The sequence below is a fragment of the Peromyscus maniculatus genome, chromosome 3, assembly GCF_049852395.1.
Source record: "Peromyscus maniculatus bairdii isolate BWxNUB_F1_BW_parent chromosome 3, HU_Pman_BW_mat_3.1, whole genome shotgun sequence".
Taxonomy (NCBI): domain Eukaryota; kingdom Metazoa; phylum Chordata; class Mammalia; order Rodentia; family Cricetidae; genus Peromyscus; species Peromyscus maniculatus.
In genome coordinates this window covers 144,779,257-144,798,775 of record NC_134854.1, presented here as the reverse complement: position 1 = coordinate 144,798,775, position 19,519 = coordinate 144,779,257, and the positions used below count along the sequence as shown (strand labels likewise).

The 19,519-nt window shown below is 40.8% G+C and overlaps 1 protein-coding gene across 3 annotated transcripts in view; it reads right to left on the bottom strand.

Annotated features, from left to right (window-relative positions):
- The window catches only part of LOC102920593 (murinoglobulin-1-like), a 79,219-nt gene that overhangs the window by 21,434 nt on the left and 38,266 nt on the right, over positions 1–19,519 (bottom strand). The window lies entirely within an intron of this gene.

Below are 19,519 nucleotides of genomic sequence, written 5' to 3'. Positions count from 1 at the left end.
CCTTAAACCTGAGAATATTTAATAACCAATTCTAAATGGAGCCAAAACCAGGTTCCTGCTTCATGTCTCATATGGGCAGCTAGCTGCAACATGTGGGTTTGAGTGACTATGGTGGGTTCCTGGCGTGCACATTTAACTGGCAATATGGCGGGAAGGAGGCATCCACAAGTGGCATACTACACTGCTGCGTGGTGGATTTAGCCTTTGCTAGTACCAAAAAAAAAAAAAAAAAAAAAAAAAAAGCGGGGGGGGGGTGCGTTTCTACGCTGCTTTGATAGAACTGCTTCTGATAGTTGATGGTACACATGGCTTCAGACCCAGAGCTGGTGGTAAACTGTACCACCACCATGTTGGGAAGCTAAGGTGGGCAGAGCCAACAGCCACAGAGGCCCTTTTGGTCTTACAAATGCTGCAGTTCAAAGCAATAGATTTAGAATGCGACAGATTCAGATGAAATAGTTTACAATGTGTGTAAAATGTATGTATGCTTGGAAGAGAGAGAAAAAGGAATATATACAGTTATATAAAGAATTACATAGTTTTAAAATATAAAGTGTGGGCGCCATGGGCCCTGGCCCCCGACTGGGAGTGGCTGTGGCCTTGCTTGCTTGACCTTGATCAGATGTCCTCCCTATTCGGATTCCCTGCCGGTATCCACCCTTCTGAATGCTTAAGGGAAGTTCCTTGTGTCCTCCCTATTCGGATTCCCTGCCGGTATCCACCCTTCTGAATGCTTAAGGGAAGTTCCTTGTTGTGTATCCTGTATTTTGGGCGTTAACTACTTAGATGCAAGAATATAGAAACATTGGGTCTGGAATGTAGACCATTGACAGTGAACTTCTGCCCTCCGGGGGTTCCTCCATTTGTGCTGTAAGCCTGTACGTATTTAAGGTTTCTCCCCTCTTTCAATAAACGGCATTCAACATCCAATCGTACGAATGACTCGCTGTCTCTTGTCTCTATTTTTTAATCCGCAGCCCTTCGCTCGGACATGGTGAACGGTTATCGGTAACGCGGGCGTTACCGCTACAAATGGAGGTTCCTACCGAGATCTGAGAAAGAAAGGACCAGCTGACGGACACTCTTGGAAGGCCGGCCGGCATTTTAAGGTAAGAGTGGATTGGAATGGGTGCTGCTAGCTCACAGTCACTCCTCGAGGAACAATTAATTGGACTGTTGAGGCGGCAAGGCACTATTATTAAGAGCAAGACGGCTAAAGATTTTGTTCAAATCCTCCAGAATGCTAGTCCTTGGTTTCTGGTCTCCGGAGGATTTAATATACCAGATTGGGAACAGGTCAAGGTTGACTTACAGAAATATTTGCATAAAGAAGGGCCTGATTCCATATCCTTAGCTACTTTTTCTTTGTGGCGCTTGGTTAAGGATGCATTGCTTAGTGATGATATTGAAGTCCAAGAACACTTAAATGAAGCTAAAGCTGTGTTGGAGGAGTCTCAGATAGAGGAGGCTCTCAGAACCCTTAAAACTTCTGATGTTTCTGATTCGGCAGAGTCGTCTTCTGATTCTGCAGTCATCTTCAGAGGGTGATGATGGAGAAATCAGATCAAAAAAGGATGCTAGATGCCTAAGAGGGAAATCACAGATTTCTTGCAAGGATAGACCTCCAACCCATAATCCTGACTTTTGCAACACAGAGGTCCTTCCTTCCGCACCCATGGAGGGATTGACGGGGGGGGGGGGGGGAGTTGCTTACCCGGTTATAGAGACTCAAAATGCTCAAGGGCAGAGACAAAGGGAGCACAATCCTCTAGATTTTAAAAGCATCAAACAGCTCAAGGAAGCTGTGATGTCATATGGGCCCCATGCTCCTTTTACCATCGCTATACTTGAATCTTTTTCTGCCTTAAATTGCACCCCTAGCGATTGGATGCAGCTGTGTCGCGCTGCTCTCTCTGGGGGGGATTATTTAATTTGGAGGAGTGAGTTTCAAGAACATTATCAAACTACAGCTAATAGAAATGCTGCTGCAGGCTTCCCAGCTCGTAATCTTGAGATGCTCACGGGTACAGGGCAGTATGCCACTTTACAAGCACAGATTTTGTATGATCCTGCAGTTTATGCACAGATTAGTGTGGCCGCTACCAGAGCGTGGAAAGGGCTACCTAATAAAGCTGCTGGTGAACAACTATCTAAAGTCATTCAAGGGCCGTCAGAACCATTTGCAGAATTTGTAGATCGCCTGCTTCAACTAGCAGGGAGAGTGTTTGGGGATGTTGATTAAGCCATGCCTATAGTAAAGCAACTGGCTTTTGAAAATGCCAATAAATATTGCAAGGAGGCCATTAGGCCTCATAAAAATAAGAGCTTAAATGATTATCTTAAACTATGTAGAGATATAGATGGGCATCACATCATGGGACAGGTAATGGCCTCAGCCATGAAGGGGATTAATTCTGGAGGAAACCGCCCAAAAACCTGTTTTGGATGTGGCCAGCAAGGTCATATTAAGAATAATTGTCCTAGACCCCAAGCAACGGCAAAGACACCGGGACTTTGCCCGCGATGTAAAAAGGGACATCACTGGAGTAATGAGTGCCGATCTAAGGTCTATGCTCAGGGAAATATGTTACCACCGTCGGGAAACGGGCAGCGGGGTCCGCTCCGGACCCCCCGAAGCCAGGTGTACGGAGCCCTGGATACACCTGCCCCATCCCCAGTTTCCCACCATCCCATCCAGTTTGTTCCTCGAAGGAACCCCTTTTTGTCCAAGACCTTATCAGAGGCACCCCTGGAAGCGCAGGATTGGACCTCTGTTCCTCCACCAGAACAGTATTAACACCTCAGATGGGTCCCCAGGCTCTCGGTACTGGAGTTATGGGTCCACTACCTGCAGGGTCTTTAGGACTGATTCTGGGCAGGAGTAGCGCTCTTATGCAAGGTATTAGAGTAATTCCAGGAGTGATAGATGAAGACTCTGAAGGGGAAATTAGAATCATGGTTGAGGCTGGTAAAGGGGTGACAATTATTCCCCAGGGTGCTTGCATAGCACAACTGCTTTTGATGCCCCGCTTTCATACTAATAATCCTTTTCTTAAACCACACAGAGGTGAGGGTGGATTTGGCTCCACGGGCCCTCTAGCATGCTGGGTTTCCACCTTAGAACAAAGACCCATGCTAAATTTAAAAGTTAATGATCACAGTTTTCGGGGTCTTTTAGATACTGGCGCTGACACTTCAGTTATTTCTTTAAAACATTGGTCCGAAGCTTGGCCCCTTAAAGATTCTACCTCTCACCTACAAGGTATTGGCACAGCTCAGACGCCCTTACAGAGCAAGCTACTTTTAAATTGGAAGGATGAGGAAGGTCATGCAGGAACTTTTCAACCATTTGTGCTACCTGACATTCCAGTGAACTTGTGGGGACGGGATGTGTTGGATGGCATGGGAGCGGTGCTTACTACACAGCCCGTACAACAGATGCTAAAGAGTCAGGGCTACTGCCCGGGCAAAGGCTTAGGGAAAATGTTGCAAGGAGACCCGCTCCCTGTGGCAGACAAAAACTGTGTCACTAGGGGTCCTGGCGATACTAGAGGATTAGGATCTTTTCCATAGGGGTCACTGCACAGCAGCCTTCAATAATACAACCGATAAAAATCACTTGGAAGAGTGATGACCCTGTATGGGTGGAGCAGTGGCCCCTTGCTAAGGAAAAATTGGAGGCTGCGTATGCATTGGTTAAGGAGCAGTTAGATGCTGGACATATCATTCCTTCCACTTCACCTTGGAACTCACCTATATTTGTTATTAAAAAGAAATCAGGAAAATGGAGGCTGTTACAGGATCTTAGAGCTGTAAATAAAACCATGCTTCTCATGGGAGCAACACAGCCTGGCTTGCCTGCCCCTGTGGCAATTCCTAAGCATTGGCATTTAATTGTGGTTGACTTGAGGGATTGTTTCTTCACCATTCCTTTGCATCCCGAGGACAGTCCTCGCTTTGCTTTCAGTGTTCCTTCAGAAAATCTTAAGGAACCTTATCAGAGATATCAGTGGGTGGTATTGCCTCAAGGAATGGCCAATAGCCCTACTATATGTCAAATTTATGTGTCTTTGGCCCTAGCTCCAGTTCGAAAAGCTTTTCCAGGTGTTTATATAATTCACTATATGGATGATATATTAATGGCTGCTAGGGATAAAAAACTTGTTTTTGATGCCTTTTCTTATTTACAAGAGGTTCTTAGCTTGGCTAATTTACAGATAGCCCCAGAAAAGGTACAGGTATCTTTTCCCTATCATTATTTAGGTCATGAATTGTTACGCACGGGCATACGCCCACAAAAGATTACTCTGCGTATGGATCAGCTACGCACACTTAATGATTTCCAAACCTTTCTGGGAGATATTCAATGGCTTCGGCCCACTTTAAAAATTCCAACAGGTCAGCTTCGCCCCTTGTATGATGTCTTAAAGGGCGACCCTGACCCTTCATCTCCCCGTAAATTAACAGCTGAAGGACGTGTAGCCCTACAACGTGTGCAAGAGGCCCTGGAACAGGCTCACGTACAATATATAGATCTTAATTCTCCCTTATTGTATTTGATATTTTGTTTTACTCATTCACCTACTGGAGTGTTTTGGCAAACAGGTCCTATTTTATGGGTACATTCCCCAGCTTCTCCAGCAAAAATCATCACTCCTTATCCACAGGCTGTCGCTCAGATTATATTTAAAGGAATCAAGATCAGTGTTCAAACTTTTGGTAAAGAGCCAGATATTGTGGTGACCCCATACACCCAGTCTCAAGTAGCATGGTTGCAAGCTAATGATAATGATTGGGCCATATTGACATGCTCCATGCAGGGTCAGTTTGATACTCACTACCCCTCCAATGATGTGTGTCAGTTTTTTAAATTGCATCCTGTTATATTTCCCAAGATAGTACAAATGACTCCTATTCCTCAGGCCCGTGTGGTATTTACTGATGGCACTTCACGTGGTTTTGCTGTGGTGGTTTCTGGTAACATAGTAAAGAGAATAAAAGTCCAGGGCACTTCTGCCCAGGTGGCAGAGGTACAGGCACTGTTGCTTGCTTTACAGATGTTTTCTGATGAGAGTGTAAATATTTATACTGATAGTCAATATGTGGCACATGCCATTATGCCTTTGGAAACAACAGCCTACATACCATCCATTTCTTCCATTCATGAATACTTATTGCAAGTACAAGGACTTATATGGTCTCGCTCACATAACCTTTATGTGGGCCATATTAGAGCTCATACTCAATTGCCTGGACCTCTAAGTGAAGGTAATCAGAGGGCTGATGCCATTACTCGTATGGCTGTCACATTAGTCTGTTCTGCCTTTGATAAGGCTACTCAGTTGCATCAGCATTATCATCTTAATGCTGGATCTCTCCGTTATCATACAGGCATAACCCGGGAACAAGCCATCCAGATAGTTAAATCATGCCCTATTTGTGTGGAATTTTTACCTGTTCCTCATTTGGGAGTCAATCCTCGAGGACTTTTACCTAATCATGTGTGGCAGATGGACGTCACACACGTGCCTTCCTTTGGAAAATTACAATATGTCCATGTGTCTATTGATACATATTCTTCTCTAATTTTTGCTTCTGTCCATTCAGGGGAAAAGGTTAAGGATGTAAAAAATCATTGTTTTCATGCTTTTGCTTACATGGGAGTGCCAAAATGCATAAAAACTGATAATGGTCCCGCCTACAGTAGTACGGGATTTTCAAAATTCTGCCAAGATTTTTCTATTGTTAATAAGACTGGTATTCCTTATAATCCTCAAGGGCAGGCTATAGTAGAACGCTGCCATCGTACCTTAAAAACTTATATTGCTAAAGTAAAAAAGGGGGAGTTAGGGGCTCATCTTTCCTCTCCACATTCTATTCTTTCCCTTGTTTTATATATTTTAAATTTTTTATCGGTGGATTCTGCTGGAGTATCCGCTGCAGATAAGCACTGGAGGGCTCCTGTTGCAAATCATCCTCTGGTGCAATGGAAAGATCTTTCTACTGGCACTTGGAGGGGACCCGATCCGGTGTTGGTGTGGGCCCGGGGATCTGTTTGTGTCTTTCCACAGGACAATGAAGTTCCTCTCTGGGTTCCTGAACGCTGTGTGCGCCCTGTGGCTGCTGCTGAATCCCAACATGGCAGAGACCTATTGGGCCTTCGTAAAAAACTCTCCCCTTCTGATGCTGATGGGGATTGAGAGCCCAATACAGCCAGCCTTGGCAAACATTATTCTAAGCCTAGGAACTGTAGCCATATGGTTGGATTCCTCAGAAGGTAATGTATGGTAACTTTTTTCAAAAAACATTGAGAATGTACCACACCTTGGAGATTAAGGATAACTCTGAAGGTCAATGAACTTCAGTTGTAAACAGTAGCATACCAGCTAAGCCTTTTTCGCATTTTGCAACCCCCCTCAAGCTGGTGCAGTACCTACTTTTCAGGAATGGCTCTGTGCAACATTTATTTGCCTCCTGAAATTCATCTAGCCTTTTTGAAGATACCTCAAAATTTGTGAGCCTGAATGTGGCCATTATTGAGGCCATTAGTTCTACTCCTTGTTTGCTGTTTTTGTTTTCTGTTTTCTTTGTTTCTCAGTTGTTCTCTTGCAGACCTGCCAGCCTAAGTAGTGCTGGGATCAAGAAAAATGGGCCTTGGTGGTTCGTGTTCCTGGAGCCGTGTCCATGCCAGTGGACCGTGGCAGCTAGACACAGATGATGCTCACACGCTCCAGAAGAGACTCTGACATCGCTGTTGCCGTTGTTGCTGTTATAGCAGTGGTGGTCACTGCTGCTATTGTTTCTGGGATTGCTATTTCATAATTGGTTACTACAGCTAGCACAATGGAGACCCTGGCAGCAAAAGTAGCTACCACAGTTAGTTAATCTTTCTTCTTATTGGGCATGACAAATTTAATTCCACTTTTATACATTATAATTGGCTTTGTAAGTTGTAAAAAAATTATTAAAACTCAAGTTCCATTTGCTTATGGGATACCACCTTACAAGGACTCCTATTTACAGTAAGGCTCATTTAAGAAGGGAATGGTTCAATTGCCTTTAGCCTCCTGGCTATGGGTGGGTTCGGACTTCTGTTGGTCTTTTCTGTGTCGCACAGATTGCAAGCCCAGTGCCACTTTGAGATCTTTGGCAGCAGTCACTCTACATCTCACATGGTTGAGTCTGTATGATAATGAGTATTCAGAGACGGGTAATGCTTGGGCGGCTGCCACCAACCTAAGACAGAGCATTTGTGTGGCCTGGGCAAGTGTCTCTATGACGGGTAAGGTGGTCTGCTGGTCCCACGCAACCTAAGTCAGAAGCTCATTTAATAAAAAGGGGGGAACTGTGGGCGCCATGGGCCCTGGCCCCCGACTGGGAGTGGCTGTGGCTTTGCTTGCTTGACCTTGATCAGATGTCCTCCCTATTCGGATTCCCTGTCGGTATCCACCCTTCTGAATGCTTAAGGGAAGTTCCTTGTGTCCTCCCTATTCGGATTCCCTGCCGGTATCCACCCTTCTGAATGCTTAAGGGAAGTTCCTTGTTGTGTATCCTGTATTTTGGGCGTTAACTACTTAGATGCAAGAATATAGAAACATTGGGTCTGGAATGTAGACCATTGACAGTGAACTTCTGCCCTCCGGGGGTTCCTCCATTTGTGCTGTAAGCCTGTACGTATTTAAGGTTTCTCCCCTCTTTCAATAAACGGCATTCGACATCCAATCGTACGAATGATTCGCTGTCTCTTGTCTCTATTTTTTAATCCGCAGCCCTTCGCTCGGACATGGTGAACGGTTATCGGTAACGCGGGCGTTACCGCTACAATAAAGTCTTTAAAGAGACAGTAAAATTAATATAAAAAATAAACCATGTAAAGATGGATATCACACAGAGAATCTGGATTATGTTGTCTTTGGAATTTTTAACTGCAGAGAGACATTTGATTTTAAAGGCAGATGAGTTAAACCAATATGTATATTTTAAAGATACCTTGACTTCAAAATTTGGATTTAAGGATATGTTGCTTTGGAAAGGAGGTTCTGCTTTTGTTTCCACACAAAACCAGAGGCTATGGATTTGCTCCAGATTAAGATACATCAGGTTTGACCAGCCAAGACCCCCTGAAAGGTCTCTGATGACACCATGGCCCAGATGGTCCAACATCCAGAGTGGTTTCAAGGCAACTGGCTCAGACGATACACCCTCACGGACTACTACATAATCCTAAAATTTTCTTTGTGTCCCCATAAGATACAGTGCCCCCCTCCAGGAGGAAGTAGTAAGAGAAGCTATGCCCAAATACCTGAATATACCAAGCTGGCTTTGGAGATGGAATTGGCTCACTCTTTCTCTAAACCCAAACATATTGCTTAAAAAATAAAAAGGTTAAAAAATTCTTTTATGCCATATCAGAAGAGCCCTCTGGTGTGGGACAGAGAAAAACCAATATTTTTATTTAAAACAGGTTGATTATAAATACAAAAGGGGACAGTATAGATAATGACAAGATAGAGGGGTAGATTATTGAATCTACTTTTAAAGAGCAATTTGTTTAAAATGTTTTACATTGCTATGGATTTTAGTCTATTGATACAAGTTTAAACTTAATTTTGTTGTACTGTATATATATTTCTATTTTCATTTGATATATTATGTTTATGTAACTCATTTAGATTGTAATGGATAATTAAGAAATATAGATTAATAATTAGTCTTCTATGATAATCAAACTTATAGTAAGGCAGAGGGGAGAGACACCAGCTGCTGTCCAGGGAACATCATGTAGAGGCAACAGGTAAAGCCATGGAACACGTGGCGACATATAGATTAACAAAATTGGGCTTAGTATAAGAGTAAGAGCTAGACAATGGTAGGCCTGAGCTAATGGCCGAGCAGTTTAAATAATATAAGAGTCAGTGTGTTTATTTTATAAGTGGGCTCCAGGACTGGCGGGGCTTGGCGGGAGCTGCAAAGAAACTCTCCAGCTACAGAGAAGCTGATGATGTTCAAGCAAGTTTGCCAGACTGCGCTTGACCCAGCCTGGGAGCGGAAGGTCAGGAGTTCACAGAAGGCAAGGCTAGGGGAATGTGTGTGAGGAAGACAGGAAACAAAGTCTCGTCAACCCAGGATGCTCTGAACCTGTGACTCTGAGACATGAACTTGTTCTTGGGATGGGTGGTGACTCTGGGGAACAAAGCTCACAAACTGACTTTTGCCTTTGGTGAAAGAACATACAGCCAGTCATGTGACAGATAGCATCACCCAAGCTCAGACCACAGGGCCAGCTTCAGTTCCCAATGAATCGACTTGTAATTCTTCTACAGATTTCCAGTGTTAATGACAGAAACTAATGTGAGCAAAGAGAGGAGCGTTGAGGAAATAATAGTAATTAGAAACCAGATAATAAAACAAAAACCTCCAAAGTACAAAGAAAGGAAGAAATAAACAAAAACTATAAAATTCTCATGGAGGTAGGGCACATTGCATCCATGCAGCAAACTCAAGACTGTTTCACATCTAGAGCAGGAAAAAAATAGGCTTGGACATAAAGCTAATTTGCAACAAAATATTTCAAAATATGTCAGAAAATAGAAATCCCAGGGGCCATTGGGGTAAAAGAAACACAACCTTAGACAATTTCCTCAAGAGACTCACCATCTGCCTAACAAGAGCAACAGACTGAGATAGAAATAGATAAGAATTGAAAAAAATCTTAGAAAAGAAGCAAATTAATCTGTCCATTAAGGTTTTTAACTTGGGATGCCCATGATCTCAAGAGACTGAAAATTTAGAAGTCTGGATATTTGGGTAGGAAAATTTCTGTTCTTATTTTCTTAGGCATTTAACAGAAATTTAACATTGCCTGACTTATGAATCAATAAGCGGCCACATGCATACCTATCTATTAGCAAGATTATGACTTTTGACCTGATGCAATAACAGAGATATTTTCACATTATATTTGTTTTATTCGGGTAGCCTGAAATGCTGTCTGCATCATTATTTGTCAGGATTTGAGTGGATATTTTAAAATGGCCCACTTGATCCACATGGCAGAACAGGGCAACCTTTGCACAATTGGTACTCAGTTACCTTCAGCTTTTGAACAGGGAACTCATATTTTCTCATTCCAGAGGCCTTGGCTGGAGGTGGGCTCCACTGTTTCCTATCTATACTTGGTTGACAACCAGTGTGTGGAAGGATGTGAGTTAAGATAACCCATAGTAAACATAAGAGTGTTTATGCGATCTCTGCTTCAGCCCTTTCTGGTTTTAGCTTGCTCTATGATGATCTGTGTTGATATTGTAGCTTATTTGTAGTGTTATTTTATACAGGGCATATGTTTTACAATTATTCCTTCTAGTATTCTTACATATTTTATCTCTTTTATTTAAAACAATAATGTCAGAAATGATCCACAGGCTCACCAGGACACAGTAAGAAACCACGGCTGCCCATGTCCTCACATGTTTATGAATATTCTAGTTATCAAATATAAATGATCTTACAAAATTCTAGAGAGAAAATCTGGACAAATGGAGAGATGCAGAATAAACGGCATCGAGCATCTGAGCATTAACTTCGGAAGGTATAAATCTGTACATTCAATTTCTCCAGTGTTCTGAAGGAACATGGTTTCTTAGCTGATGTTTCATCCCGTTTCAAAGTATTAAATATTGCCAAAGGATTTATACTTATAGCTGCAAAAGGATTTTGTCCCTGATTCCCTCTTTCTCAGAACAGGACAACCACATGCTTAATGCCCCAAGGGAGGCAGCAACCTGAAAATCATGAGAAGTCAGAAAACAGTGAACCAAACATGGGGAATTTTGAAGGGACTCCCCCAAACATGGGTGAACAGCTGGGTTGAAGAAGTCAGTCAGGATGAGAGCTGTTGGGGAATATTATTTTAAGGTGTGTCACTTCAGTTTATCTTTCATTGGTTTAACTCTGTGAAGCTGTGGTCCTGTGCCAGTCTAAAACACCTGATGGTCTAATAAAGACCTGAATGGCTGATAGCAAGGCAGGAGAAGGAATAGGTGGGGGGTGGCAGGCAGAAAGGATTAAAAGAAGGAGAAATATGGGAGAAGAGAAATATAAAAGCAAGGAATGAGAGAGGAAGGAGGAGGACTTCAGGGGCAGCCACACAGCTACCCAGCCAGCCACAGAGTAAGAAGGAAAGAAAAGTATACAGGAATAGAGAAAGAGGAAAGCCCTGAGGCCAAAGATAGAAGGGATAATTTAAGAAAAGCTGGTAAGAAACAGGTGTATCTGGAAGTTTTTCTGTGTCCTGCCCAGTCTTGCAACCATTCAGACCCAAGTAAACACACAGAGGTTTATATTATTTACAAACTGTATGGTGTATGGCAGATCTCTTGATAGCTAGCTTTTATATTTTAAATTAACCCATTTCTATTTTTTTAATTAATTTATTTTATTTTATGTGCATTGGTGTTTTGCCAGCACGTATGTCTGTATGGGTGTATCAGATCCCCTGGAACTGGAGTTACAGACAGTTGTGAGCTGCCATGTGGGTGCTGGGAATTGAACTCAGGTCCTCTGGAAGAACAGCCAGTGCTCTTAACTGCTGAGCCATCTCTCCAGCCCAACCCATTTCTATTAATCTATGCATTGCCACGTGTGCTTCATGGTTTACTAGTACTTTTACATCTTGCTTTTCCTCGTGGTGGCTGGCGTCTCCTGGCCTCTGCCTTTTTCTTTCCTGTCTCTCTCCTTTCCTGCCTGCCTCTAAGCTGGTTTGCCATAGGCCAAAGCAGCTTATTTGTTAACCAATGGGAACAACATATATTAACAGCATACAGAAAGACATGCCCCAGCACTTCCCCTTTTCTGTCTAATCAAAAAGGAAGGTTTTAACTTTAACTTAGTAAAACCACATATAATAAAACAGTTATCAAGTGAGAATTACTTACAATATCTAGTCTATTTGTATTTGGCAAAATTAAAGAAAATATTCCATTTATCCTATATTTGTGAGTCTAAAGTTTAATATCTAATTTATCTGCTATAGTGACTAAGAAAAACTATACTTATAACTATCTTGTCTTCAACTACTTCAAAGACCCCAAAAGGATATAATATTACTTAAGTAAACAGGAAGAGCATTGTAAGCAGCTTCCAAAAATCTAGAATGACAGAGACAGCTGCCTGCCTGGATAGTCATCCAAAGTTTCTCTGTAATGTTGAGGCATCCATCTTCAGCCAATAGGCCTTTTCTAAAAAAAGTTTAGTTCAGTCAATAGTTTTTTAGTTGATTTTCCCTGTGTCCTGTAGAATGTCTGGCAGTCTCCTCTGCAAAGCAGGAACCTGAAGGACTATCTCACCTTGTTTTGGCAGAATTCAGTGGTCATTTTCCTATGGGTCCTGCATGTCTAGTTTATACAACATTCTGCCAATCAGTCCAGAAAAGAACAGTTTCTTGCCCAAATGGCTAGTTCTGCCAAGAAGGAGATAAATTCCATGTGGAGTGTGTTCCATGTCCATCTTCTTCTTTGAAGTAAATCAGTGCTGCCAGGAGCAGACGTGTCTCACTGTCTAGGAAAGTCTAAGTTTTTAAAACATTTTACATGCCAAATTCTGTAGGTCTTTGAAGTGTCTGAAGATTTTCTACCTAGTTGAAATATATCTATGTATACCTAGAAAACTTAACTAACATGACTAGAAGTTTGATTATCACAGATGACTATTAATCTGTGTTTCTTAATTATATATTACAAATTCAAATGAGCTGTACAAACATAATACCTTAAACAAAAGTAATATATTTACAGTATAACAAAATTAACTTTGAATTTGTAATAAACTGAAGTCTATAGCAGTGTAAAACATTTCAAACAAGTTGTTGCTCTTTAAAAGTAGATTCAATAATCTACCCTTTTATTTTATCATATCTATATCATATCCTCCTTTTTTCTTTTAGAAAGAGATTGACTATGACCCATAACAATTTGTAACCAACCCCTAAACAAAGACAAACATCCATAAATCATTTTTTGGGAATGTGGGTATAGTTTCTCATACTACTTCCTGCTGGTTGTGGGTGCTGGCAATCTTATGGGGACCCTGAGAAAATTAAAAATTATGGTCAAGTCCTGACTGGAGTAGTCTATGATGCTGCATTGTCTGAGCCAGTTGCCTTGAAGCTAATTTTGGATGTTGGATCATCTGGAGACCTCTCAGGGGGTCTTGGCTATCAAATCATATTAGCTTGGAAGCAATCTATAGGTTCTCATCTTCTGTAGACACAAAAGCAGAACCTCCTTTCCAAAGCAATGTATCTTTAGATATAACATTTGAAGTCAAGATACCTTTAAACTATACATATTGGTTTAACTTATCAGCCTTTACAATTAAATATGTAAAAATCCCAAAGACAATATACTCTAGACTCTGTGTGTGTGTGTGATTTCCATCTTTACATGGCTTATTTTTATATTACTTTTACTGTGTCTTTAAAGACTTTATTTTTTAAAGCTATTTCTTTATACATAGTGAATATAGTGTATATATACTTTATATATATACTGTATATATTCCTTTTTCTCTTTCAAGCCTATGTACATTTTTACACACACTGTAAACAGTTTAGAATTTTATTTCATCTGAATCTGTCTTATTGTGAACCTATAAAGCATGCCTAAAATTGATACGGCAGCTTTGGCCCACCTCAGCTTCCTAACATGGTGGAAGTATGCCTACCACCAACTCTGGGAAGCAGTGTGTCTATGTTTCCAAGAAGCAGCCCAGGAACCTCTTTTTTTTCTTCTTCTTATACTAGGAAAAGCTAAATCCACTATGCAGTGGACAGCTTGGAGAAACCTCTGTGTACCATGGCAGGAATCTGCCATGCTGCACTCAAGCCCACGTGCCGTGAACCCACCATACTGGAGCTTAAGTCAGAACGCCAGGACATCTCTGTACCTTGGTGTCTCTATATCTCAGCCCTCATAAGACCTGAAGTAGAAAGCTGTTCTTAGCTCAATTTTAGAGTTTCTTTGTAAGTTCTTTCAAGTTTTAGCTGGAAAGTTGAACATTGGGCAGCCAAATGTAGCTGGAAGTTTTCCTGCAGCCGCTCAGACACAAATAAACATACAGAGGCTTACATTAATCATAAATGGCATAGCTTATGGCGGGCCTATTGGTAACTAGCTCTTACATCTTAGATTAACTCATTTCTATTAATCTACGCATTGCCACGTGTGCTTCATGGTTTACTGGTACTTTTATATCTTGCTTCTTCTGGCAGTACCTGACATCTCCTTAGTCTCTGCCTTTCTCTTTCCCATCTCTCTCCTTTCCTGCCTGCCTCTAAGCTGCCTTGCCATAGGCCAAAACAGCTTATTTATTAACCAATGGGAACAACATATATTCACAGCATACAGAAAGACATCCCCCAGCAAACAAGTCAAGCTAAGGCCAGGAATTTATAATTAAAAATAGGCCTCCATGTGTTATTTATTTGGGAGGTGGGTGGTAGGCTCCCTAAAAGAGCAAAAAGAAAAAAACACAACATTTTGGCACCTAATGTGGGTCCTGAATGTCCGTAGGGCCTGAGAAAACTGAAAAGAAAAAAAAAAAAGAGAGATACAGCTTCTTTAAGGGTTTCAGCTGGACAGTTTCTGCCAGTCAAGTAGGAACAAAAAACTAAGTAAAAATGCCTGCCATAAAGTAAGCATCGGCATTCTAGAACACAGGAAGGTTGATTGCAGTTCCCAGTCAGACAAACCTCCAACCTGGCTGTGAGCTTTAGGCTTGATTTTCACAACCCAAGAAGTGGGTAGAGTCAGCTGCCAAAGCTGTGGGCATAGGTCCACCCTGCTTAGCAGTTTAAAGTTTGTTTATGTGGTCAAAAAGGCTAAAAGATACGCAATGAAAGAAGTCCAAATGAAGAACCTCTAAAGAGGTTACAGTGTGTTTAACAACGTGCAGAGGCTTAAGAAAAGAAAAAGGTTATAGTCATAGAAGAAATGAATAGTTTAAAAATAAAGTCTTTAAAGAAATAAAGTAATATATATAAGAATAAGCCATGTAGAGATGAGAAATACACAGGGAGTTTGGATCCTGTATATTATCATGTTAATTTTGAATGTTTTGATTGTTGAGCATCAAAAGACAGCTTCTAGGAGACATGGGTCTGTGAACTAAACTGCTAAATCAAGCTAACCTAAATACTTTATGAATAACTTTACTTCAAAAAAGAAGTCAACAGATATACTTGTTAAATGGAAATCAAAAATGCTTTTGAGTTTTGTTCCACAGAAGACAAGAGGTTGTGGATTCCTTCAGGAATAATGTGGATCAGTTTTGATCAAGGGGAGACCTCCTAAAACTTGACAGGTGGTAGCTATCAACAAAGATTATAGCTGGCCTTCCCAGGACTTGGTCATTATCTCAAATTTTCTCTCTGGGACCCTAAAGCTACTTTGCTCACAGAAAACAGGAAGCAATTTAGAGAAATCAAAGTCTGCATTCCCAAGAGTTGGGGTGTGGGATGCTTTTGGTTATTTGGTGGGTCATGGATGTTTGTTATATTTAGGGGAATATAGGAATGATAATAGGTGAATTATTGAATCTACTTTAAACTAAAAAGCAACTATTAATCTCAAATATTTTGTATGATATGGACTTTTGTATATTGACACAAATTTAAAGTAATTTTTGTTGCAACACATTGTATGTATGTTCCAGTCCTTGTTTCAGGGATTTTTGTGTATTGATAAAAATTTAAAGTTATTTTTGTTACAACATATCGTATGCATGTTTCTATTTTTGTTTGAGGTATTGTGCCTATGCAGTTCATTTGGAAATGTAGGGTGAAGTTCTAGTTTTTGAAAGCTATTATTATAAACTATATAGGGTAATGAGGAAACATAGGTTAGTTTTTAGTCACTTACAACAATCGAAATTGTGGATATATTAGGTATGCTTTCCAGATAATATATATATTGGTTTTTTCAAGACAGGGTTTCTCTGTGTAGCTTTGCACCTTTCCTGGAACTCACTTGGTAGCCCAGGCTGGCCTCGAACTCACAGAGATCCGCCTGCCTCTGCCTCCCGAGTGCTGGGATTAAAGGCGTGCACCACCACTGCCCGGCTCAAGATATATTTTTGATAGATAGATGGTCTTCAAAACTTTCAAAGACCTACAGAACATGGCATTTAAAATGTTTTGTTAACTTATGGCTTTTCATGACAATGAGACATATCTGGTCCTGGCAGCACCAATTTACTTCAGAGATGATGGGCATTGAAGAAATTCCTTATGGAGTTTGCTTTTGTTGTAGCAAAGTTAGTCACTGGGCAAAGAAACTGCTCTTGCCTTTGCTGACAATGTGCTGTGCAGACTGGACATGCAGGACACACAGGAAAAAGACTATTGAACTTTGCCAATACAAGGCAGGACAGTCCTTCAAAGTTCCTGCTTCATAGAAGAGTCTGTCAAATATTCTGCAGGACACAGAGAAAAGCAACTGATGAACTTTGCCAATACAAGGCATGATAGTCCTTCAAATTTCCTGCTTCACTGAGAAATCTTCCTGATACTCTAGGCCTGTATGCTGAAGATGGATGCCCCAATGTTGCACAAGGAACTTGGGGTGACTGTCCAGGCAGTTAGTTGTCTCTGTCATTGCTAGAGTTTTGGAAGATGTTTGCTCTGCACTTTTTGTTTACTTAAATAATGTTATATCCTTCTGGGGCCTTTAATGGAGTTGAAGACTAGATAGTTAGAGTTGCAGTTTTCCTTAGCTATGATAGAAAGTAAATTAGGTATAAAATTTTGGATTTACTAAGATACGATAGATTATGGAGTATTTTCTTTAAATATACCAGAAACAAATGAATTGGAATTCAGTACATTGTGAATGTAATCTTTACTTGATAATTGTTCTTATTGTATGCAGCCTTAATGTGTTAAACTTAAAACCTTTCACTGTTGTTTAGAAAAAAAGGGGGGAAATGTTGGAGAATATCATTTTAAGGTGTAGCTGGAGTTATCACCAGTCCTACCCGGGTCGCAGCCACTGATACCCAAATAAACACACATATTACTTATAAATTGTATGGCTGTGAGAGGCTTCTTGTTATCTAGTTCTAATATCTTGAATTAACCCATTTGTATAAATCTGTATCTTGCCACATGGCTCGTGGCTTACCAGTATCTTTTACATCTTTGTTCTCATTGTGGAGGCTGGCAGCATATCCTGACTCAGCCTTCCACTTGCCAGAATTCTTCTGTCTCCTTGTCCTACCTCTATTTCCTGCCTGGCTACTGGCCAATCAGCATTTTATTTATCAACCAATCAGAGCAACACATTCACAGCATATAGAATATATCCACAACATTAAGGTATGCTACTATTGTTTATGTTGCATTTATTTAACTCTTTGAAGCTGTGATACTGTACCTGTCTAAAACACCTGATGGTCTGATAAAGATGTGAAGGGTCAATAGCGAGACAGGAGAAAGGATAGGCAGGACTGGCAGGCAGAAAGAATTAATAGAAGGAGAAATCTGGGAGAGGAGAGATCTAAGAGAAAAGAATGAGGAAGGAAGGAGGAGGACTTCAGAGGTAGCCACACAGTTACATAACCAGCCACAGAGTAAAAAGGAAAGCAAAGGTATACAGGAATAGAGAAAGATAAAGGCCCCAAGGCTAAAGAAAGTCAGGGTAATTTAAGGAAAGCTGGCAAGAAACAAGCCAAGCTAAGGCCAGGCATTTACATTTAAGAATAATCCTCCATGTGTGCTTTATTTGGGAGCTGGGTGGTGAGCCCTCCAAAAGAGCAAAAACAAACAATGACAGAGGGCTCCACTGGGGACAACAGCAGAACTGAGCACTGCCACAGATGCTAGAGTACTGAAGTCAAGTGAGGAGGATGATGGCCTGGAAGTAAATATAAGAAAGAACAATTAAATGTCAGGACAAAGGAACACAAATGAGAGGAACTATGACCACAGCTCACTATCTGACTTAATAATGAACCACATGTGTTGGTTATAGAAATAAATACTGTTTAAGGATTTTACACAGTAATCATATAGATTTGTAGGCAAGGTGAAGACCAGAAGGGTCTGAATAATCAGCTTTAATATGCTGCTTTATAATAAAAAGAATGAACAGATGATGTTAAAAATGAAGAAAGGCCAATACTTTCAAAGACTAATAGAGAATGTGGAGTAAAACAGTAAAGAAATAGCTGTGATCATTGAATGTACAAGCAGCCAAAGCATGGATAGGGCAGGGTGGTGGGAGGAAGGAAACTCTGTTCATGTTTTTTGTTATGATCATTGGGCAGTACATGCGTTTGTTTGTTTGTTAACTAATTGTCTGTATTTGTCAGCTAAAACAATTGCTCAAGAAATCTCTTATTTAATGGATTGGGGAAATCAAAATCTAAAAGAAAAACATTTTAATCATATACTTTCCTAATCATTTTCTGCATGTGCATCATAAACTTTCATCATTAAAGCCAAATTAAATGCTGGTTTAACTTATGCATTAGTTAAAGACTGGTAAGTTCCTAGTGTTGTTAGAGTTTTCCTGGTCCTGCCTGGCTCACGGTCAGGACAAATCTCTCCCATACACCAGTCCCACAGCCACTCAGACCCAACCAAGTAAACACACAGAGACTTATATTGCTTACAAACTGTATGGCCGTGGCAGGCTTCTTGTTATCTAGTTCTTATATCTTAAATTAACCCATTTCTATTAATCTGTAAGTTGCCACATGGCTCGTGGCTTACTGGTACCTTATATCTTGCTTTCCGTGGTGGTGGCTGGCAGCATCTCTCTGACTCAGCCTTCCACTTCCCAGAATTCTCCTCTCTCCTTGTCCCACCTATACTTCTTGCCTGGCTACTGGCCAATCAGTGTTTTATTTATTAACCAATCAGAGCAACACATTTAAGGTACAGAACATCCCACAGCATCCCAGCATTATGCAGACTAAAGATTATTGTTTTTAAATTTGCATAAACACCTTACATACATTTAAAAATATGCTAATAGCCAGTGGTAATAATTTTTAAAAACTATTACAGTGATCATGTAATTTTTCTTAATAAACCCCATTCTTAATTCAGTATGAAGAAGAGTTTTGCTCTCGTTAATTTGAGACTCCAGTAAATACTTTATGGTTTCAGTTGTGCTTTCCAAGAATTTTCAAAACAAGTTGAGAACCTCCTTGTACTCTGCCTTTAAATTTTAATGCATTCTGTCTTCTTATTTGGGGAACTCTTGAGATGTACAAGATTCCATTTGTATAAACTGTTTCATTTGGCTCCCCCAGACAGCATCTCTCTGAAAAGCTCCATCATGAACGTGTTAGGGGACAAGCCACTCCTGGGGTAGGAGAGGCGCCATAAGAACCCAGAATGCCTGGGTCACACACAAGCTTTACAACTCACTGAGTGCTTGACTCAGGCTTTGTCTTGAGTTTATTGGCTGTAACAGGAATTGCTTAAAGTCTTATTAATAGAAAACCTAGAGCCAGATAT